This window comes from Dreissena polymorpha, chromosome 6 (assembly GCF_020536995.1).
Source record: "Dreissena polymorpha isolate Duluth1 chromosome 6, UMN_Dpol_1.0, whole genome shotgun sequence".
Taxonomy (NCBI): Eukaryota; Metazoa; Mollusca; class Bivalvia; order Myida; family Dreissenidae; genus Dreissena; species Dreissena polymorpha.
In genome coordinates this window covers 72,998,259-73,023,728 of record NC_068360.1, presented here as the reverse complement: position 1 = coordinate 73,023,728, position 25,470 = coordinate 72,998,259, and the positions used below count along the sequence as shown (strand labels likewise).

The 25,470-nt window shown below is 34.3% G+C and overlaps 1 protein-coding gene across 3 annotated transcripts in view; it reads right to left on the bottom strand.

Annotated features, from left to right (window-relative positions):
* Window positions 1-23,585, bottom strand: part of LOC127836160 (acetylcholinesterase-like) — a 69,553-nt gene extending 45,968 nt beyond the window's left edge. For 2 of the 3 annotated variants that reach the window (XM_052362594.1, XM_052362592.1), the window contains exon 1: window positions 4,140-4,687. The gene's annotated coding sequence lies outside the window, so the exon portion shown is untranslated. Of the gene's footprint in view, window positions 1-4,139; window positions 4,688-23,456 lie in introns of those variants that run through there. The other variant, XM_052362593.1, reaches the window with a different exon arrangement.
* Window positions 23,586-25,470: the final 1,885 nt, after the last annotated feature.

The following is a 25,470-nucleotide window of genomic DNA, read 5'->3' as shown; positions in this document are numbered from 1 at the left end:
TAAAGAAACAAAATTAAACAAAAATGTTTCTGATTTGCAAATTTTCGTTGTAGTTATGATATTAATGAGGAAACACTAATACTGAAGATTTACCATGCTCTTATATAACCATTATATGCATCTGTTGACGATTTAAAAAACCTGAACATTATAAAGCGTTGCAACACGAAACGATTGAATAATTTGGAGAGTTCTGTTGATGTCGTAATATTTTGTGACACTACGATGATTGATTATATAAAGTATTAAAAAACAACATCATTAATTGTACGAGCACGGATCGCCGAGTGGTCTAAGCGATAGACTTTTATTCCAGGGGTCAGTGGTTCGAGCCCAGTTGAGTATTACTTTTTTTCTTTTTTTAATTATATTCTTGGTTTTTTACTGGATCTTTTAAGATCCAATGTTTACATTTATCAATATAAAGCATTTAATCTCAAACTTCAATACATGCCGAAATCTGTGAAAAGGTCCCTTTAACTTCACTAATTATATTACCGCAGTTATTGTTATCGTTATGTTAACAGCGTATATTTTCTGTTGATGATGACTGCGCGGTTACCTTAAATGTCATTAGTGAACTTACCGAGGTTAAATAATAAACAATGCAAAACTAAAACACTCTGGGGAAAAATGCATATCTATATATTGTGACTAGCCCAACTCTGAACGCAAAACAGCATGTAAATAAAGGCTACATTTAAAAAAGGAACGAAGATTTGTCAAATAAAACCCAAAACAACCTATTGCATTTTATTCTATTTTGAGTTAAAATGAATTTGACCTTGATCCGACTGCCTGTTTAATGTAACCCCAAGCTAGATAGTGACATAAACTACATATGCATAAATGTTCATAATATTTCGTCCCGCTAACTTTATTTTTTTATCGTAAACTGTCCTTTCCTGTTTAACACTAGTGTCTTTAAAATTAGCCGGGAATTACAAAGCGAATTTTCCTTAAAAACGTAATAATTCGAAGTTCCATCAAGATGGGTAAATGCAAACTTAGTTTTTTGACGGGAACCACGGATTTGACGCCGTCCGCATGACCGCCCTTCTCCCTAACCGCAATACCTCAATCAATAACAAGGATTTTCAAACTCGTCGAAAACGCGGTTTAAACCTTTAACCACTAGGATGCGTATGTTCACGCATTTGTAGCTCGTTAGAAAAGAATATTTAATTTAAGACCTCTCTTATTAGATTCAAGTGTTTAAGGCTTCATTTCCAAACCTTAGATAATGATGAGCAGCAAACAGCATACATATAATAAGCATACATATAATCAAGACAGAAAGACCATTTAATTGCCTTTGATGCATACGCTACTTTGATTGTGAGTGAAAAGGGCGAATCCATGTTACGGAACGAGAGACAAACACGCAGTATAATGGATTTTGTGAAACCCCGAAAATCTAAATTACCGTGAATGGAGACTTAAATGGTTTGAGCGTCGAATACATGTTCATTTATTTGGCATAAAATAAGATTGGTTTAGTCGAATTAAAGCCAATAAACCGTGTGTGTAACCCGCAGGCGAGACACGGGTGTGACCATTCATTTGTTTCATTTAAGTCAGGTTCCTTAATGGCATATAAACTACCGGCCAATAAATACAATACAACAATACACTATTCATGCCAATGATAAAAGCTGGGGTTACCGTTTGTGCACCTTGCGACATAATCGAACAGAAGCGTACGTCTTTTGGATCATTTATTGAACTATTACTGGCGTAAGATAGAATTACGGATCGATTTCTACAATCGGGACAATTTTCTTATCATTGCTGGGCGTAAATCTATCAAGAAGCAATATAGCGTGCGGTTAAGTGGACCTGATTAGAAAATACCTTCCATAAAACCATATCGCCAAACAAACAGACAATATTACGCGCTGTATGCCCTATGTCATATGCGGCCAACATAGCTCTAGCTCTTTCAGTGCTGGAACCGAATTTTGAAGGCCTTTGCAAACAGTTTGGATCCAGATGAGACGCCACAGAACGTGGTGTCTCATCTGGATCCAAACTGTTTGCTATTCTGATAGTACTCTTTGAAAAAATCAAAGAAAATGCTAATTTTAGAAATTCAGCAGACGAAATTTTAGCAGACGACAAATTTCCCAGCATGCAAAGCTCTAGACTAGCATGTGCGTCCGCACTGTCTACACTGGACAGGAGCTTCGGTGTTTGCTATAACTTCGAGCAAGGTTTCGTGGTCACATTTGTTGATAGGTCAGTTACTGACCAGACTTGATCAGATGTGATGATTGAAACAATTACATAGGGATAAATTAATAGTAAGAATATGTCTGCTTTTGTAAGTCAAAACTCTACATTAAGTGTTTTATTTGTCAATGCATTGCAATTACAAAAATGAACATCTCATTTTACGTTAAAATTTTAGAAAATAATCGAAAACTATACTCAATAAGATAACCAACAATAAAATGTAAGTAAACAGTATGTGTATGATAAAACAGTTAAATTAATTTTATCACCAATACTGTTATATTAAAAGCACAAATACATTATACCGTTCGCGTGGTTTTTGAAAAAGGTATGGCGTCAAAACAGCTGGTTGTTATTGATTTCTATGTTTGCCTATTTTGTATAATCATACATGACTGTATATTGCAATTTGTTTATATACTCCCTACATAAAAATACCAATGCGGAGGAAATGAACACAAGCCTCTCCAGATTGCAAATACAATCAATGTTCAACATATGTTTTTAACCAATAGTCCAAAAACAATGTCTCCCGATTGACCTACTAACCATAGCATATAGCATTAGTTTCCCATATTAATATATATTACGACGTTACTGTATTTTTCCTAAGGTACACTATAACTTGTGGATTCATTGAAATTATTAGTTGTATTTAATAAGTCTCCAATGTTTCGGGATCAAACAAGCAAACAGTAACTGTAGTTTGAGAACTATATTTTGGTTACAATTCTCGTCGAAAGCGATTCACTATACGTTTTAACCCCGCAAATAAAACGCTCGCTAAAATGTATTTACGACACAAATTACTCGGCAGTCTCGCAAACACAAAGACAATAGTGATACTCGTAGTGTTTTTACATAACTAAACTCTGTTATAGCAGCTTAGACAGTGCACAGTGAATGGAATAATAGCGATTGCTCTTGCTTACGTTATTTCAGTATGTTGCATACTCCTTTTGTGAAGTGGAAACCGCGAAAATACTTGTATAACTATATGAATATAACTTAAGTTTTTCGGAACAAATATAAAATTACAAGATTCTCACGTTCTTATCTTACCTGAACATTAACGCCAGTCCCACGTTAACTACTAAAACAATGAAAACAGCTTCAGTGGCCCAATGTTATACTTCTAGAGCCTTGTACCTCTGCTCATGAAAATATCACTTCCAAAATTCCTTTACATTTTATCTACTTGAATTTAATTAACATCAGCATGTGATCAAACGATACAATGTCACTTAAGCATAGATAAATAACATCCATGTATCATTCAACACGAAATATGTCCAACCATCTACAGTAGTGATTATGTTGCGGGAATTGCGTTAATTCAATACTAAATGGTAAATACGAGGACACAAACGAAGATTAGCAGCACAGGAAATTCACGAACAACACTTTCCGCCTAAACTGGATTTTTGCCAAGTAGATACTTTATTTCAACAACAAAAATCATAATAGCGGAAAATGTCGTCCCTGATAAGCCTGTGCGGACGGCAAATGCAGTAAACCCCCCTCCATATCGTTTTACCGAATGATTTTGAAGTTATCCGCGTGTGTAATCCGAAAAAAAATGGTGCGATGCAATTGGAGATCTTCATACACAATTTCATAAAAACAAAACTTATGTTTATTTTTATTGAATGACGTAACTTGATGTGCTTTTATAACCAATAAAATAATTCAGTATATACCATTGCAGATGGAGTTGATTCCGACAAAATTGCAAACGTACCTCGGTCTATAAAATTGAAGTTCAACACCGAAGAGCAATGCAATAGTCTGTATAATTATTTTACTACAATGCCGTTCTTAATGTAATGTACTATTTGTTGAAGTAATATATTAATGATCTCGTGAAAATACATACGTATAAAACATCAAAAGTATTCAAATACCTCTTTAAAAAAGTACACCCAAGTAGACTCACGTGTTCAAATATAATCAGATAATGTCAGTCACATATTCACGTTTCACACGTGATTGTATAACATACGATTATTTGAGTCACATATTCACGTTACACACGTGATTGTATAATATCCGATTATTTCTGTTTCATATTCACGTTACACACGTGATTGTATAATATCCGATTATTTCAGTCACATATTCACGTTACACACGTGATTGTATAATATCCGATTATTTCAGTCACATATTCACGTTACACACGTGATTGTATAATATCCGATTATTTCAGGCACATATCACGTTACACACGTGATTGTATAATATCCGATTATTTCAGTCACATATTCTAGTTACACACGTGATTGTATAATATCCGTTTATTTCAGTCACATATTGCGACATTAAAACATATACTACATTCAAACATAACTATAATTTCAATTATTTTGGTTCAGTTTACATTAAAACTTCACAATCTCAAGTGATATTGGATCGCAAATGCTCAATTGTTTACATATCGATAATGGGTATCAAATAAAACAACTTCGAATTTTCAAGAGAGCCGATATTTATTTTTTAATTGCATTTTATTGCAGGTTTATTCTCACGGGATAGGTAAAGAGATAACACGGTGCAAACCGTTTCTTTATGCCCGAGTTTAATATCGCTGACAAAGGGTTAAACCATAAATCCTAAATTGGACAGAGGGTGATAAAATATACAAAAGCAGCAAGGTTAGTTATACCTACACAGGTGACGATATTAAAACACCACTGGGCAATAAATCTCAAAATGTTTAATCAATGTGTGGTCATGTTAAAAGTTCAGAAGGCATGTCTTTTTTATCAAAATGTAAAATTAGGTTAACTCCTCGGCATTATGACGCGTTATTGTTTAAGACCTTTTCATGGAAACAATGGTCAATAACAGGAACATCCATTTTAAGGAAACAAAAGTGGAAATAAGCAAATGAAATTTTTCATATTAAAAGGTCTCATTAACAAGATTAGATCAGGATTAGAAAGTATTGAACGATTGATCAGTACCCGCAAATCTTAACGTGGTTCCGATTTGTTCGGTAATTTTGGGTACCCGTTACAGCCTTAGTGGTGTGCATTTATTTGATTTCATGACACATGCAAACGTTATTTATTGACAATCCTTTTGAATATTATCTCCGAAACTGCGTTGTGATTTTAACAATTTTTATTATCGCTATTTTGCTTTGATTTTTTCAAGTATTATTCAAACAGTATGTGTATGCATAGCCTAATAATGATGTGTTAAAACTAGAAGAGAGTTATTCATGTATGTATGTATGTATGTATGTATGTCGCTTTATTGATACACTCATCATACGAATGCACATATATTGTATTATTCATCATTTTAAATATTCTATTCAAAACTACGCCAATTTAAAAAGAATGTATATATAAAGGAAGTACTTATTTTATTTGATATTGTCCTGTTCGCGCGATACTACACTTACCATAGTTCGCTTACAATGATTCCGTATCCAACATTCCTATTTTAAGGACAGACACTAAGTTTTCCTTAACGTCACTGGGTTTCTCCATATAAATGTGATAATAAGGTTTCATGTTTATGTCACAAATAGATGTAAAAGCGACAATAAGAAGCACGCGTCGGTTCTGCATGTATGTTTCTGGATTCGTAAGTATGGCCTGTAAATCATTGAAAAATTGAATGTTTCCACATTAATGTAGAATAGTTAAATACACATCACTATTAATATGGTACAAGCATTTAAATATTGTAAACTATCCAAAGACATATTTAAAAAAAATGCATAACAATTGTATATTAATTTATTTTAGTTCAATAGAAATATGTGATTCTTAAAAAGATCATATATGATGATAAACATATATGTTATATTCGTCCGTATATATATTCCCTATGTCTATGTATTTGTGGTAAATCGAGGTCATATATGTTTTAAACAATTGAATCATGAGACCATTCTACAAAAAGGTGGTCACTGCGTTTTGCAGCCAAATGGCCTTTGCTGATTTTAACGAAGGTTTTGATTGGATGGCTGACACAGACGACAGAGTTGATTTTAAACGAAGGTTTTGATTGGATGGCTGACACAGACGGAAGATTTGATTTTAACGAAGGTTTTTATTTGATGGCTGACACAGACGACAGAGTTGATTTTAAACGAAGATTTTGATTGGATAGCAACAGACAAAAGATTTGATTTTAACGAAGGTTTTGTTTGGATGGCTGACACAGACGACAGAGTTGATTTTAAACGAAGGTTTTGATTAGATGGCTGACACAGACGAAATATTTAATCTTAACGAAGGTTTTGTTTGGATGGCTGACACAGTAGACAGAGTTGATTTTAAACGATGGTTTTGATTGGATGGCTGACACAGACGACAGAGTTGATTTTAACGAAGGTTTTGTTTGGATGGCTGACACAGACGACAGAGTTGATGTTAACGAAGGTTTTGATTGGATGGCTGACACAGACGAAAGAGTTGATTTTAAACGATGGTTTTGATTGGATGGCTGACACAGACGAAAGAGTTGATTTTAAACGAAGGTTTTAATTGGATGGCTGACACAGACGACAGAGTTGATTTTAACGAAGGTTTTGATTGGATGGTTGACACAGACGAAAGAGTTGATTTTAAACGAAGGTTTTGATTGGTTGGCTGACACAGACGAAAGTGTTGATTTTAAACGAAGGTTTTGATTTGATGGCTGACACAGACGAACGATTTGATTTGAACGATGGTTTTGATTTGATGGTCAATGTTTGCAAAAGAGGCAGGATAAAATGAAATGCGCGACTGCCCAGGCTGAGCTGAAGCTACTCTGGCCGCATATGGCAAAACACCCATTTTCGCATATCGTGGGTCAAATGAAATGGTTACTGGATTAACTATTTCACATATCCGATCATAAAAGCACGATTTAACAGTATATTTAGAGCCTAATGTTGCAACATGGGAATATCCTCTAACGCGTTGCGCTCCAACCATTTCGGGTGAAAATGTCTGTTCTTTTGATGATGTACTGATATTTAACTATTTGTGGAATTGAATTACAAACACGTACACATAATCTCAATCACTAGTCTATTTTGAGAAGGCCTTTCTAAATAACTAAAATACGTGATATTTTATTGTATTAACACTATTAAACGAATGTTAATTTCTTGCATTCTATGAGTATAATGTTACTGAGATTTTAAACACGATTGTTGGCCTAATTCGACCATCCGCGAAGTAATGGCTTCAAACATCTTCAGACAAATAAGAATAACGGTGCATTTTTGAAAACCTACTATTTCTTCGATTATATAAGCGTCTATCGCGTTGAACTTCACATGAATTTCACATTAAATCGTATATCATACGGGCCAATTGCATACGCATACTCATTAATATTTTCTTGATTCGGCTTCAAATCTTGGATGGAAAATATAGAACTTCATTCGTTGCTACACATTTCGTTACCGATTCTCGTCGGAAACACGATCCACAAAGCGTTCGAACCCCGCAGTGAAAACCATCGCTGTGACGTATTTACTGTCCAAAATACTCTCCAGTCTCGCGAGATCCCGGAAAATGGATAGATTTATGTAGCCCTGAAATAATTACGCTCTGTTAATGTGACTTTGATTGAATACTGTGAATGAAATCATAACGATCGTCATTTTCATTCTCCCCTATTTTGGTGTTGATGTATGATGTATATCCTGTACTTACGGTACTTTTTTTTGGCGGAAACCGCTCACATACTAGTAAGTGTTATCATTATAGCTGATGATGTTCAAGCAGGTAGTCAACAATATACATGTAACTATGTTTTTTTTTAAATTTCTTTACAAACTACAAGGCGAATCGTGAAGATGGTGAAGAATGTACAAATAAACTTGTAACTTTATTTACTAACGCTGACGAATGGACGTTAATATGTTGATGTGGCGGTGACAACAGCAACAATGACGCATGTTAAACGATATTTAACAAATACTTGTTATACTAAATTTTCAATAAGTAAATAACGATTTACATTATTTCGGTATAAAGACAAGCGGTTAATTCACATATTTTGATGCTTAAAACAACTGTCGCTGATGATGACTGTAATGATGATTGTGAGGATAATTCAATTGAAAAAGTATTGGGTAATATTTATTTTAAATTAGTCAAGCTGTTTTTCCTACAAAATGAATGATATTACTTTTCCTTCTCCTTCAACAACTACTTCAACAACAAATACATTTGTATTTAATGTATAAGTACAAAAAACAACAACATCATCAACAACAGCATCAGCTGCTATGACTACTACTTCACTTCAGGTTAAGCATGACGAAAATCGAGTAGCATTTGATATACTTGTATTTAATGATCATGTGTTAAAACAAGAGATAGCCTTATTTGAGTATTGTTCGCATGTATCCAAATATTGTTCGATACATCTGATTTTTCCAGACGACTTGACAAACACTTTGTTGCCGACTGACTGATTCAATTGCCGAAATAACTATATTTTAACACTTAAGTAGATACACCAACGAAACAGTATACTTCAAATCACTTCGATTTATTGCGCCGAAAAGCCATTAAAGCTATTTTACTGACACACGATATCTGATTGAATTACTGACAAGGCAGAATGACCGCGCATTTATATGAAAAGATACACGAGACCTTTACGTTATGTGGTACATGTATTTCTGTCTGGACAGGTCATTCAAATTCTCGTATACTATTGTAAATATGATAAAATAAATATTATATCTGGTAATTTTCTTTCAGCTATACTTTATCCAAATATTTTGCCTTTAATACCATGCATTAAGGGCACGTAAATAACATCACAATATCAACAGCAGGCGGTTATATACAGAGGATTGTTTTTAAATAAATACATGTATGTATGATTTTATGTATAATATAAATTCTCAAAATAATCTTACGCGAACCTTTACAATGATTTGTTGATCTGACGCTCTCAGAAGATACTTATTGATCAAATTTTATGAAACGTAGTAAAACGTTTGGTGTGAATGGATACTATAAATTTATATGCGCTTGTAAAGGATATTGCGATGGGTGTTCCCGCATGCGCAAGCCTAAGCTTGACAATGTCGAAAACTCGAAAACACGATGCGAGGTCACGGGGCTATATTATGAGAGCCGGATAATAATTTGGGCAATATTTTGCATCATAATATTGCACCGTGAGTTCGCTCCCTCTCTATGATCTACAATTCCAAAAGTGAAATTATCGAGTGACACTTACGGACCACCATATATGTATACACAATTACAGTACATACGCATGGAAACAGCGAATTTGCAAATTTTGACACACCATAAGCAAAGAATGTGTTGTTGTTTTTTGTTGTTGTTGTTTTATTACATCGATAATTGACCCGCGTCATTAGAAGTTGAGTCTTAAGCAATCGCACAGTCTGGCCAGGAACCACGCTCTCCGCTATAACAGCACGCACTATTGCGTTGTCTCATTAGCAATCATGGATCGTCCTGACAAGACTGCACGACTGCTCAGCCTGTGCTGGAGCTACTCTGGCCGCATATGGCATAACACCCATGTTTGCATACGGTGGCTCAAATAAAATGCGCGACTGCCCAAGCTGAGCTTGAGCTACACTGGTCGCATATGGCATAAAACTCATTTTCGCATAACGTGGCTCAAATGAAATGGTTTATGGATTTACTATTTCACATATCCTATGATAAAAGCACGGTTTTACAGTATGTTAAGAGATTAATGTTGCATCATGGGAATATCTTTTAAAACGTTTTCGCTTCATAAATTTCATCGGATGAAAATGTCTGTCCGTTTGAAGATCTTCTGATATTCACCTATTTATGGAATTGTATTTCAAACACGTCATATAAGATGCGGTGATATGTTGTTTAAAGGTCCTGACATATCATTAACAATCATAAAAGAAAAGACATGTCTTTTTTTTCATCTTCTTCTTATATTTTTAAACGTGACTACGCGTCTATCAAAGGTATCAATATTTACCATCTCCGTGGATTTTATTATTATTGCATCTGTGGTATAACAAACTTTAATGCTTTTGTATATTTTGACACTTTTGGTCCAATGAAAAATTCATGTTTTCAACCCAGTGAAGGAATTAAACTCCTGTGGACTTTATGGTCAATGACATAATATCTCTTTAAATATAATCGTGAGAATAACAATGAAATGAATTAATGTAAAACGGCTGACAAGTATTTCCACGGCTTCTTACACACTTCTTACGGTGTAACATAGAGAAAGTAAATTAATAGTATGCATAACTCGAGTCCAATTACAAATGACAACATGTTGTCCCAGCCTGCGGGGTCAATAAGAAACCAATTTAACGAGTTTATCTAACCGAGTTATCCTTATTGAGAAATCAATAAACGTAAAACATTTGGAACATTTTTAACTTTGACGACGTCTTTTATCGTTCCCACATAACTTTGATAACTTTTAATAACTTTTATCAAACTGTTCAATATATGATCCAATATGATTCACCTTATTTAGACATCAATACACGTTAATTATTTGGAACCTAACGAATACATTACCTAACGCTTTATACGTAATACTCGGAAAACTTGTATCATAAAGGTCCTAAATTAAAAAATATCCATACACATAATCTCAATCACTAGTCTATGATTAGAAGGGCTTTGTAAATAAGTTATATTTTATTGTAAGTACACCATTAAACGAATGTTAATTGCTAGCATTCTATAGATATAATGTTTACTGAGATTTTAAACACCATTGTTTGCCTAATTCGACAATCCACAAAGTAACGGCTTCAAACATCGTCAGACAAATAAGAATAACGGTGTATTTTTGAAAACCTACTGTTGCTTCTATTATATATATCGTGTTGAACAAAAATTCATTCCAAGTTAAATCGTATATCATACGTGCCTATTGCGTACGGATACTCATCACGATTGCCTTGATTCAGATTCAAAGCTAAGATGGAAAATCTAGTAAATCATTCGGTTTTACACATTTCGTTACCGATTCTCGTCGTTAATGCGATTCACAAAGCATTCGAATCCCGCAGTGAAAACCATCGCAGTGACGTATTTACTGCCCAAAATGTTCGACAGTCTCGCGAGATCCCGTAAAATGGAGAGATTTATTTAGCCCTGGAATAATTACGCTCTGTAAATGTGACTTCGATTGAATACTGTGAATGAAATCATAACGATTGTTATTTCTTTTCTCCCCTATTTTTGTGTTAATGTATTGTGCATATCATACACTCACGGTATTGTTTTTGTTATTGGCAGAAACCGCTAATTTAAGTGTTATTATTTTAGCTGGTGATGTTAAACAGTTAATCAACAACATAACTCATGTTTTAAATATGTCTTAACAAACTACAAGGCGAAGCGGGAAGATGGTGACAAATGTATAAAATAAACGTTTTGCTGTATTTACGTACGCTTGAATGGACGATATTTGTTATGTTGATGATGTGGTGACAACAGCAACGATGACGCATTGTAAACAAATTATACACGCTATTGAATAAAAAAATAACGATTGACATTATTTCGGTATAAAGACCAGCCGTTAATTCAAATGGTTTATGCCTATAACTACTTTCGATGATGATGACTGTGATGATGTTTGTGATGATTATTAAAATAGGATGTTAATGTTAATTGTTACATTTACAAATACATTTATAGTAAAAGTACAAAAACAATTTCAACAACAACATCAGCTGCTATGACTACTAATTCACTTTAGCTTTAGCATGTTGTAAAATCTAGTAGCATTTGATATGCTTGTGTTAAAAATAATCATTCGTTCAACAAGAGATAGTCTTACTTGAGCATCGTTCCCAAGCATCCAAATATTGTTCGATACATCTGATTTTTCCACACGACTTGACATACACTTCGTTGTCGAGTGACTGATTCAATTGCGCAAATTACTATATTTTAACGCTTAAGTGGATACACCAACGAAACAGTATACTTCAAATCACTTCGATTTATTGCACCGAAAAGCCATTAAAGCTATTTTACTGACACTTACACGATATCTGATTGAATTACTGACAAAGGCAGAATGACCTCGCATCTTTATGAAAAGATACAAGAGACCTTCACGTTATGTTGTGATTCTGTCTGGAAAGGTCATTTAAAGTATCGTATACTATTGTAAATATAAACACAAACATATTATCGTGTAAGTACCTGTTATCGAACAGCACCTAATATCGGACGTTTTGTTTTGGTTCTGTATGCACATGCGCAAAAGTGCGCATGACGTCACATTGATAAACAAATGGTCACACATGAAGTCCATGACCTACTTGCCTACTTAGCTTGAAACAAATGCGCCAAAAACAGGTTAAAGGAATGCATTTATTGTTATTTACACCGTTTTGTGTGTTTTTTTATATTACTTTTTGAATGCATTTATCAAAACGTGCATTTACACACCAAAAATCATATTTCCGTTTGCAATTTTTATTTCAGCAAACGCAGATTTTTTCGCCGAGTCCGGGTCACGTGATAGTCATGTGACTTTGTATATACTGGAGTAGTATTTATGAAGTGTCGGGTAATAGGTCATGTTTACATCGGCCGCCATTTTGTTTTGTCTGCTAGAGGTGACAATAATCAGGGAATCATTGTTATGAATTCTTGAAGGTAGTTTGCTGGAAAACTTTAAAGATAAATCATTCAATGATTGAACTGATAGTCATTAGTTAAAACAAAATGTTTTTGTCATTTTAAGTGTTGCAATTTTAAGGTAATTGAACGTAATTTCTTAGGTGTTCGATAACTGGTTCGTCCACCATAAATCTGATAAATTTACTTTAAGATATACTGTATCCAAATATTTTGACTTTAATATCATGCTTTAAGAAATCGTAAATAACATCACAATGTCAACAGCAGGCGGTTATAGACAGAAAATTGTTTTCAAATAAACATGTTTGATTGTGTGTAAAATATAAATTTCAAAACAAATACGCGAACCTTTAAAAAGATTTGTTGATCTGACGCTCTCAGAAGATAATTATTGGTCAAACTTTATGAAACGTAGTAAAACGTTTGATGTGAATGGATAACATACATTTATATGCGCTTGTATAGGACCTTGCGATGGGTGTTCCCGCATGCGCAACCCTTAGCATGACAATGGCGAGAACACGAAAACACGATGCAAGGTCACGGGGCCACAAATTGAAAGCCGGATAATAATTTGGTGCATTATTTTGCATCACAATGTTGTACCGTGAGTTCGCTTCCTCGTATCATGTTTCGTTATAACCTACAATTTCAAAAGTGAAAATATCGAGCGAATCTTATGGACCACCGTATATGTATACACAAAAACAGAACATACACAAATAGTGAAAACAGTGAATTTGCAACGTTTGACATGCAATATGTAAAGGACTATATTTCTTTTCTTTTATAACATCGTTAATTGACCCGCGTCATTCGAAGTTGACTCTTTAACAATCTCACAGTCTGTCCAGGAACAACGCTCTCCGCCATAACATCACGCACTGTTGCGTTGTCTCAATAGCGATCATGGTTCGTCCTGACAAGACTTCGCGACTGCTCACCCTGTGCTGGAGCTACTCTGGCCGCATATGGCATAACACCCATGTTTGCATACGGTGGCTCAATAGAAATGGTTTTATGGTTTTACTAGATGACATAGCCGATGATTAAAGAACGGTTTAACAGTATATTAAGAGCCTGATGTTGCAACAGGGGGATATTTTCTAACACGTTGCGCGCCATCGGATGAAAATGTCTGTCCGTTTGAGGATCTACTGATATCCAACTATTTATGGAATTATATTTCAAACATATAAATGGCGGTGATATGTTGTTTAGAGGTCCTGACACATCATTAACATATTACAAAAGAAAAGACATATCTTGTTAACGTTTCATCTTCTTCTTATTTTTTTTAACGTGACTTGTCGTTTATTTAAGGTATCAATATTTTACCACCTCCGTGGTTTTTAATATTATAACATCTGTTGTTTGACAAACTTCAATGCTTTTGTATATTTTGATACTTTTGATCAAATGAAGAATCTACGTTTTCAGCCCAGTGAATTAATTAAACTCCTGTGGACTTTATGGTCAATGCCATAATATCTCTTTAAATATCATAGTGAGAATAACAATGTAGTGAATTAATGTCAAACAGTTGACAAGTAGTTTCATGGCTTCTTACACACTTCTTACTGTGTAACATAGAGAAAGTAAATGAATAGTATGCATAACTCCAGTCCAAATACAAATGACAACATTTTGTCACGCCCTGCGGGGTTAATAAGAAGCCAATTTAACGAGTTTATCTAACCAAGTTAAATTAATTCTCAAGTATTAGTGTCATTACATAAGAAAAGCTTGTTAGAGTGTTAATAAATAACGCGATTTGTTTACTTTGACGACGTCTTCTAACGCTTCCACATAACTTTTATAACGTTTTAATTACTTGTTCAAACTTGTCAAAATATGTATTCCAATATAATTATCAATATTAAGAAATCAATAAACGTAAACAATTGGAAAATTGTTTACTTTGACGACGTATTTTAACGTTTCCACATAACTTTGATAACTTTTAATAACTTTTTGAAACTGTTCAATACAATCACTAGTCTATTTTTAGAAGGTCTTTTTCCAAAAAGTGATATTTTATTATAATTATACTTTTGATCGATTGTTAATATCGTGCATTATATAAGTACCATATTACTGAGATATAAATCTCGATGTCTTTGCCTAATTCGACTTCGCCCCAACATCCGTGAGGTAGCGGCTACAAACATCGTCAGACAAAATAAGATAAGGGTGCATTTTTGAAAACCTACTATTGATTCGATTATAACAGCGTCTATCGCGTTGAACACAAATGCATTGCACATTAAATCGTATATCATACGGGCCTATTGCATACATATATTCATTACGACATTCTTGATTCGGATTAAAAGCTTAGATGAAAGTCGAGTAAATCATTCGTTGCTACACATTTCGTTACCGATTCTCCTCGGAAACACGATCCACAAAGCGTTCAAACCCCGCAGTGAAAACCATCGCCGTGACGTATTTACTGCCCAAAATACTCTCCAGTCCCGCGAGATCCCGGAAAATGGAGAGATTTATGTAGCCCTGAAATAATTACGCTCTGTAAATGTGACTTCGATTGAATACTGTGAATGAAATCATAACGATTGTTATTTTTATTCTCCCCTATTTTGGTGTTGATGTATGATGTATATCCTGTACTCACGGTATTGTTGTTTTTTTTTGGCGGAATCCGCTCATATACTAGCAAGTGTTATCATTATAGCTGATGAGGTTGAAGCAGTTAGTCAACAATATACATGTTACTTACTTTTTAACATTTCTTTACAAACTACAAGGCGAATCGTGAAGATGGTGAAGAATGTAAAAATAAACGTGTTGCTTTATTTACGTACGATGGCGAATGGACGTTGATATGTTGATGCGGCGCTGACAACAGCAACGATGACGCATGAAAAAAAACATTTAACAAATACTAGTTATACTTAATTTTGAATAAATACAAAACTATTTACATTATTTCGGTACAAAGACAAGCCGTTTATTCACATCTGTTAATGCTTAAAACTACTGTCGCTGATGATGACTGTACTGATGATTGTGAGAATAATTAAAATGAGGTCGTATTGGGTAATTGTTATATTAAATAAGTCAAGCTGTTTTTCTACTAAATGAATGATATTACTTTTCTTTCTCCTTAAACAACTACTACAACAACAAATAAATTTATATTTAATGTATAAGTACAAAAAACAACAACATCAACAACAACAGCATAAACTGCTATGACTACTACTTCACTTCAGGTTAAGCATGGCGAAAATCGAGCAGCATTTGATATACTTGTATTAAATGATCATGTGTTAAAACAAGAGATAGCCTTATTTGAGTATTGTTCGCATGTATCCAAATATTGTTCGATACATCTGATTTTTCCACACGACTTGACAAACACTTTGTTGTCGACTGACTGATTCAATTGCGGAAATAACTATATTTTAATACTTAAGTAAATACACCAATGAAACAGTATACTTCAAATCACTTCGATTTATTGCGCCGCAAAGTTATTAAAGCAATTCACTTACACGATATCTGAATGAATTACTGACAAGGCAGAATAACCGCGCAGCTTTATGAAAAGATATACGTGACCTTTACGATATCTGATTGAATTACTGACAAGGCAGAATGACCGCGAAGCTTTATGAAAAGATATACGAGACCTTTACGATATCTGATTGAATTACTGACAAGGCAGAATGACCGCGCAGCTTTATGAAAAGTTATACGAGACCTTTACGATATCTGATTGAATTACTGACAAGGCAGAATGACCGCGCAGCTTTATGAAAAGATACACGAGACCTTTACGATATCTGATTGAATTACTGACAAGGCAGAATGACTGCACAGCTTTATGAAAAGATACACGAGACCTTTACGATATCTGGTATTTCTGTCTGGACAGGTTATTTAAAGACTCGTAAATACGAACACATTCATTTTAAATCTGTTAACTTTACTTGACACTATACTGTTGCAAACATGTTGACTTTAATATCATGCTTTAAGGAAACGTAACTAGCGAGACAATGTCAACAGCAGGCAACTGCATGATTGTATGTATAATATACTTTTTCGAAAGAAACTTACGTTTAACTTAAAAACGATTTTTTGATCCGACTCTCGCAGAAGATAATTATTGATCAAGCTTATGAAACGTTTTATAGAATACTAGCTCTTAATCATAGAGTTTTGCTTGTAATCGATATAGTCGCTATGAAAATGTTCACACTTTGACAAATTACAATATAATATATCTGGATACTCCAACTTCCCCGCACCAAAATAAAACATATCAGTAAATAATGACTGTACAATGCAGCTGTAATTAATAATTCGTCCCAACGTGCGTGAGTAAAAAGTTTATTAGGTAGGAGCGCATGTAAACGCTCACAGAGCGTCAACACGCGGAAGGACGTCACAAACTTCGAAATGCACACAATAAAACGGTACAGCAGCAGCGCGCTCGCGTTTGCCTCTAGAAGTCCAGAGTTCGAGCACCGCTGCAGTCGTATTCTAACTTTTTTTCTTGTCAGCTTACTTTTTCAAAAAAAAAATAGTGCATTTATACAGTTACTTTCTTTTTAAATACACACAAATCTGTTAATACGGCTCTGTTTTAACAACCGGTATATACAATTTTAGAAGAAAGTAGTTGTTGACAACATAGAAACCGTGTTATTATCACGGTTCAGCAAACGAATAATTTAAGAGGGTTTGTATGGGGGAATCATCAGTTATTTTCTGGTCTGGCTGGCCGTTTGGGAGGCCTTCAATGTGTTTTCTAGAAAACTATCAGAGGTATTAACATTAAACTTCATGGATAAAGACCTTTTATTGAGGGGAGTGCATTGCTGAAATGAACCCTAACTCTTCATACCGTAATTGCATGGTTATTGCCCTTGTTTTGTGGTTAATACGGTTGTCTACGGATTAAAACTGTTAGACACAGAATGTATATGAGCCGCGCTCTGTGAAAATGAGGCTTAATTAATGTGCGTAAAATGTCGTCCCAGATTAGCCTGTGCAGTCCGCCAAGGCTTATCAGGGACGACATTTTCCGCGTTTATGGTATTTTTCGTTTAAAGAGCAAAAATCGAGTTTGGATCGCACGTTTCCCACTTTAAAAATCGGCGATGATATCATTTGTCCAAATGTTGTCACCTAGTTTAATGAGTATTTGGCAATAAACATGGCCATTGGAGTGTCTAATAAGCTTATCCTTTTATTTGACCTAGTGACCTAGTGACTTAATTGTTTCCCCCGCGTGATAACGGTTTTTCGTAACAAGTTTCATAAAGATTGGGCACTAAATGTGGACCCTCGAGCATTTGAACGCATTATCATGATAGAAACTTTTTATGAAAGTTGCAAGTTAGTCTATAAATGAGCCTTTCTCTTTGAAAAGGAGAATGCATGTGCGTAAAGTATCGTCTGCACAGGCTAATCAGCGTAAAGTATCGTCTGCACAGGCTTATCAGCGTAAAGTATCGTCTGCACAGGCTAATCAGGGACGACACTTTCCGCTTATATGATATTTTTCGTTTCAAGAAAGTCCCTTCTAAGCAAAAATCCAGTTAAGGCGGAAAGTTTCGTTCCCAATTAGCCTGTGCGGACTGCACAAGCTAATCTTAGACGACACTTTACGCACATCTAATAGACCACCTTTTCACAGAGCGGGGTTCATATGAATACACTCAAGCCTCTATGGTTTTTAAAGGGGCCTTTTCACAGATTTTGGCATATTTTGAAGTTTGTCATTAAATGATTTATATTGATAAATGTAAGCATTGGATCTTAAACGCTCCAGTAAAAAAATCAAGAATAAAATTTAAAAAAAGGAAAAAGACTAGCCGGTACTGGCCAGGGCTCGAACCAGTGGCCCCCGGAGTCCTGGAGTTAGTCTGAAGTAAAAACGCAGTAGCCCGCTCGGCTATTCCGCCAGGTATACACAACTTAAGTATTTTATACCTTAAATAAGCAATCTTCGTAGTTTCGTAAATTTAAACGATAACAACAGAACTCTCCAAATTATTCAATCGTTTCGCGTTGCAGCGCTTTATAATTTTTAGGTTTTCAATTCGTCACAAGATACATATAATGGCTATATTGGACTATGGTAAATGTTCAGTAATACTGTTTCCTGACAAATATCATAACTAAAATGAAAATTTGCGAATCTGAAACAACCTTTTTCAATTTTGTCAATTTACGAAACCGTGAAAAGATCCCTTTAATGTGCTCATCTACACACGTGATAATAGTTTCCCAATATGAGTCCAATTACCCGAATACCTTTAATTTTATAAGCAGTACATTTTGCCCGTTAATGATGTATTTAAGATTTAAATCTACAACATATTCATTTCATCAAGTATATATCACAATTAAATTCGTGAAATCGTTAAAAGTAAATTGATCCCCATACCTTTAATTTTATTAATGTTAAGTTTAAGTGACTTGTTCACATATTTCTGTAGCGAGTATATACGATCTTATTTCATTTTATCAACACATATGAATTGGTGACGATTGAAACAATAGAATGTAAAATTAATTTCAGAAGAAGTTACAGAAAATGCAGCAGCGACTCCGTCACAGGCAATGCATTACATTAGAAGATGTCCGTTTGTCTTTGAAGATTCGTTCATACGAAACACATACATACTTATGGCTCTCCTACAAATATTAGTCAACTTTTCATTCAGTTTCGGCGTTAACTTTCTTGTTATAAATTACAAATAAGAAACAAGATTCGATCGGTTTTGCCATATGCAAACTGCTGAATTCTTTTGTTAAACATTCTTCAGAAATACTGTATCCAAACGTTTTGGTTAAATAATGCGACAAAATTCATTTTCTCAATGAAATCGTATAAACTCGTTTTAACCCATTCATGCCTAGCGTCCTGAAAAAAGGACATTGCAAACAGCGTAGACCCAGATGAGACGCCGCATAATGCGGCGTCTCATCTGGGTCTGCGTTGTTTGCTGAAAGAAATTTCTGTAAGAAATATTCTAAATATAGATATAACTATACCAGACACCCCTACTTTTGGAAATGAATTGATCCAATTTAGAAGGGTGGGAGAGTCCACTGGGCATAAATGGGTTAACATTTCGACTAAAAGTTATTGGTGTGTTTTTTGGCTTGTTCGAATATATTACATACATTCCTTCATCTTTCACTTCTTATTTTACAAGTGTGATTTTACCAAAAAATCAACACGTCTCTTTAAAGTCACAATTTGAGCCAGTAATCGCACAACGTGACGATATAATAATGGGGGCTTTGCCAGAGGCGAAAAATCGATATTAAACCGCGTTGTGTATTATGTAGGTAATGATTTAATTTCGACTTCAGAGCGAGTCACGCTCTGTTATTTTCCTTTAATCGTTTTTCGTGAAATGTTAATTTAATTGTCACAAAATTATCGAAACATAGCATTGATTTTACTGTTTCGTATTCTCTTCGAGCAAGTTGACAATTGGACACGACATAAACAAGTACTCAAACAAGGGACTGTTTCGCCGCCTTTGACCAGTTAACGGATGTTTTTTTTCTGTTTTTGTTCACGTATTTACAGGTATTGTAAATAGTTCAAGGTTTTGGAAAGGGCTTGCCATGTACAAAGTGAATATTTGATGAATATTTCGATTATTTTGCGTAGTATTTGTTAGTAGTTATACATAAATACATTATATACAACAGTATTTGATGATAACGAAAAAAAAGTTTGACAAGCAGCCGACACAGCCAAACATAATCAAAATCTAATCGAAAAATGTATTGTTCAGCGAAATAGAGATTGCTCTTGTCTATCGCTACAATATCTTCAAGCAGGTATTTGTCGCCTTTTACACAATGTTTCTTTAATTTATGTATTTTATCCGGAATGACATGTCAACTATTCTATGCGATCTATTTCTAAGTGATATGTCTTGTGTTGGTTAACCTTAAGTGGTATTTGCTCCTATTTGAGAAGGATGGGCGGGAGCCGAGTGGATGCGGAGGGCGGTGGGGAAGGCGTTTGGCGGCGGAGCGGCGTTGGCCGAGGGCCAGGGCTATGGCGGAGTAACAATAGGTTGAAACAGATCCGTTTAAACACAGCACATAATTATTGAACTCTAGATGCCCATGGTCTCAATTGACAGAACAGCAGACACGATAATGAAGTGGTTTACATTGTATAGAACAGAACGGAAGATTCGCGCACATTGTGCAAGTATTAATAAAACACATGTTTTGTTCAGTTCAATTTAAACTACTCAATATAACGTTGTCTCAAGTTTGAATGCCTTATGCTGACGGGGCGAAATATTAAAGCTTTCAATAAACCGATTGAAATGTGTCTAGTTTATTCAATGCAGACCTTTGAATAATTAATAAGAGTAAAAACAAAAATTAGGCCCAGCCACTGTGTCAATATGCAATACAATCAAAAATACCCCACCGTATCGTACTTGGAGAGCTTCGTCCGATTTATAGGTCACAGTCGCATAATTGAGTCGCATGAAAAATTCAGCAATTGTGCCGCGCTCTGTGAAAAGCGGGTATAATGCCTGTGCGTAAAGTGTCGTCGCAGATTAGCCTGTGCAGTTTGCATAGGCTTATAAGGGACGACACTTTCCGCTTTTATTTTATGTTTCGTTATAAGAAAGTCTATTCTGATAAAAAAATCCAGGTCGGCGGAAAGTGTCGTATCTAATTAGCCAATGCGGACTGCACAGGCTTATCTGGGACCACACTTAACGCACATGCATCAAACCCCATTTTCACTGAGCATGGCTCAATTGAATAATTTTCGATATATTTATTTTTTTTAATACAAATACAAAAACTGAAATTATTGAAATGGTTCAACCAGAAGAAATATGTGTTAGTGAAACAATGTTCAGTTACGTCTAAATTGATACCGAGATATGAAGATTATTTAATGGAAAAAGGCATGATGACTCCAAATTTGAAAATCAATTTTACTGCTGCTCTTGTGTACTTCTTATAAATTAATTATTATAACGGCAAAAACATATGTTCATATTTAGTGTAATACCACTTCAATTAATGCAACAACGTCTTCTGATACTACAAAAGATATATCAGCATCCATAGGACACGACTGACTAATTGTATAACATTAATGTGTAATTCTAAGACACGACTTTGTAATTTTAGCGTGTAATACAAAGTATTTGCAAACACTGAGAGTTTTGTTGAAAAGTTTAATGCGTCTGTTTAAATGCGAATGCCTCTTTAATGTTTTACACTCTAAGATGAGGTTCATTGCGAAATAATACGTAGTCTCTGTTCAAACAATATCCTTACAGCCTTAAACAAACTGTCATAACACGAATTTCGATAATTGAGATTATAATTATCTCGCAAAAGTGGGAGTGGAATTATTATTGTCTGAATGTAAAGAAACTTATTGTGTATTTAGAGATACATTCAACCATAATTATTGACTTTAAGTCTCTTATTTACTTTTATCTTTTGTTTTATCTTTATGTCTGCTTTTAGCTATGGCGGAAACCTGAAGGGTTTCGTTAATTAAGATTATAATGACGGGTACTGAAAATTAAGTTTCGTTTTGGGAAAATGAGGCTTATAGCCACTGCTTAACGTGTGGTTCCTAATTAGCCTGCACAGTCATTATGCTTTATTATTTAAAAAGTATTCAATTATTAAGAACAGATATTGCAAAAACATTTCAACTTTAAGATCAATAATCAGTTCTCGTTTAAGGTTTTATTTTATCAAATAAAAGTTGTATCTCCGGTTAAAGCCTTCAAGTGTTCCCCCAGTAATACTATTGAGACCTTTTGAAGGGACCTTCTTCCAATTTTGGCATGTATTGAAGTCTGTCATTAAATGCTTTTTATTGATAAATGTACAGATTGTATCTAAAATGCTCCAGAAAAAAATAAAACTTTAAAAAATTAAAGAAAGAAAAAGGCAACACTCAACTGGGCTCGAACCACTGACCCCTGGAGTAAAGTCTAATGCTTAGACCACTCGGCCATCCGTTCTCGTACAATAAGATGTATTTTATATTTTATATAAGCAACCCTCGTAGGGTCACAAAATACAACGACGACAACAGAACTCTCCAAATTATTCAATCGTCTCGCGTTGCAACGCTTTATAGTGTTCATCTTTTTAAATCGTCAAAAGATGCATATAATTGATATTTAAGAGAACGGCAAATGTTCAGTATTACTGTTTCCTCACAAATATTATAACTAGAGCGAAAATTTGCGAATCTGAAACATTTTTTTAAATATTTTGTCAATTTACCAAAACGTGAAATGGTCCCTTTAACATTGCAATTTGGGGGAAAAGTGCATGTTCTTAAAAGGTGGTCATGCATTATTTGTTTGTGTGGGTTTGAAAACAAATTAAACCATTATATGATTAAATTGAATAAAAAACATTTTCCTTAAACAAATAGTAACTACGCATACCAGTGAGTGTATTGTCAAGTGTTTTGATTTAAGTGTTCATGTAGTTATGCTTCGTTATTCGTTATATGTTAACTTTTACATATTAAAACATTAGCTGAGCATTGTATTTACATTTTAACTTAAAAATATAATTAATTACCTTAATCGATGGCTGAATTGTTATTCCAAATATTTCACCGCACGTTCGATGACATTCTTTTAAAATGCAGTGGCGGTTATGGTGGAGTAGAGTGTTCACACGTTTATGGTGATAAAATATCGTCGCATTCGTCAAGCTTTAAAGATATTGTATTACAGTAAAACGAAAGTGAGGAACTTTCATTTTATTTGTATTACAAAATACATAGGCAAGCAGTGATGCGAATTTTTCATGATGAAATCCGCACAGACGAATCTGTGAATTACAATTACTCTTCTTAAGCATGCGGTTAACATATTTGAAAAATATTGCATGAATATTACTCTTAATTAATTTTAAGCCTCCAGAACACTGGCCAGATGGTTTGTCTTGGTTTTCAACCATAACGTGACAATATGCTATGAATTGCTTATGACGGCGCACTATGCAGATGCTCATGTACATTTTAACTTTATATGGCGATACTGCATCAAATGAATGAACAAACTGAAAACGTTTTTATTACTGATAGCATTTGGATTATGATGATAAAAATAAGATTGTCGCTCATGCATTAAGCCCAGTTTTCCGAGAATGCGACTCATGTTAAGGAATCATATACACTATCAAAATAAATGCATTAAGCCCAGTTTTCCGAGAATGCGACTCATTTTAAGGAATGATATACACTATCAAAATAAATGATGGATATGGGGTAAACTTAAAGTATCTGATGTTCTTTCTTAACGTTTAATTAGGTGTATATTCCATTTGCACCAAACGCTTTCAACGAAAAGACAATTACATACATTATTTACACAAAATTGTTTCCGATAAATGCAAGTCTCATTCTATCTTAAATGCTTTGAAAAAAATTAATGCATTGAATTTGTTTCGAGGGACTTATGATTTAATATTTGATACTAATTTGTTCATACAATTATATTTACTATCGGTAATGTTTGGTTTTCCTCGAAACGATTGCGTGCCACATAATTGTCTTTAGAATACAAGTACGAGTAAATGATTGAAATTCCATATGGCCAAATCGTTAGCGCATATGTTTGTATTTTTCCGCTTCGAAATCGACTATATTGAGACTGTTTGGTTCTTTATCAAATGTTGGTTCAAGGTTATTCCAAAAGTAAATAGTATTAAAGTTTAGACATTGAGCACATCGAATGCGAACAACTGGTTAATATAGAGTTCATACTTCTAAGATAGGTTTCTTCAAACATGCTCCCATTAATAATACTTATATTTAGTTAAATAATAAGGAATGTCAAAACAAATCAGTTTGTTTTATTGATGATGCGATATCTAGTCTTTTCAGAGAATGATGCTAAAATAACACATGCAAATTCAAAAGTTTGTGATGATTGTCTTTATTAAGTTATATTTGAGGACAAATACCACTCACAGATATTTATCTATAGTTCAATAAGAGCCTTCAATAGTTTAATCGACTTACTTTTATTTAGTTGCATTTAATGGCAGAAAACCAACCAACGAAACTAAATTTGCACCATATCTATGTGATGAAATGAAAGTATTTATTAAACTATAGTTGAAACGCAATCTGGAACGACACCTTCCGCTTTGACTTTTTAGTTTTTTAAAAAGAGACTTCATTGAAATGAATTGTTCAATAGAAGCGGAAAGTGTCGCCCCTGATTAGCCCGCACGCACATTCACAATCAACGAAATTGACACTCACGGAAGCGATCCAGATCAAACTCAATATGACATGGACCATCAATAACTTTTTTTAAAGATTGAGTTTTTGGTTATTTCATCATTCTTCAATTGGATCTCGAAGGTGTAACACCATATTTCGTGTAAATAGCTAAACGTCAACATGCTGGCCAAAATGAAACTTTCTGTCAAAGTGTGCCTTCCAGATCCCAAAACATTGGTTAGAGCAGCGTATCAATGAAGAACAGCAGCAAAAACAAGAGACAAGCTTAAGTTTAGTTAAAGATAAACATCACATTCACGAGTAGATCTAAAAGCATAAGGGCCAACAACATAAACT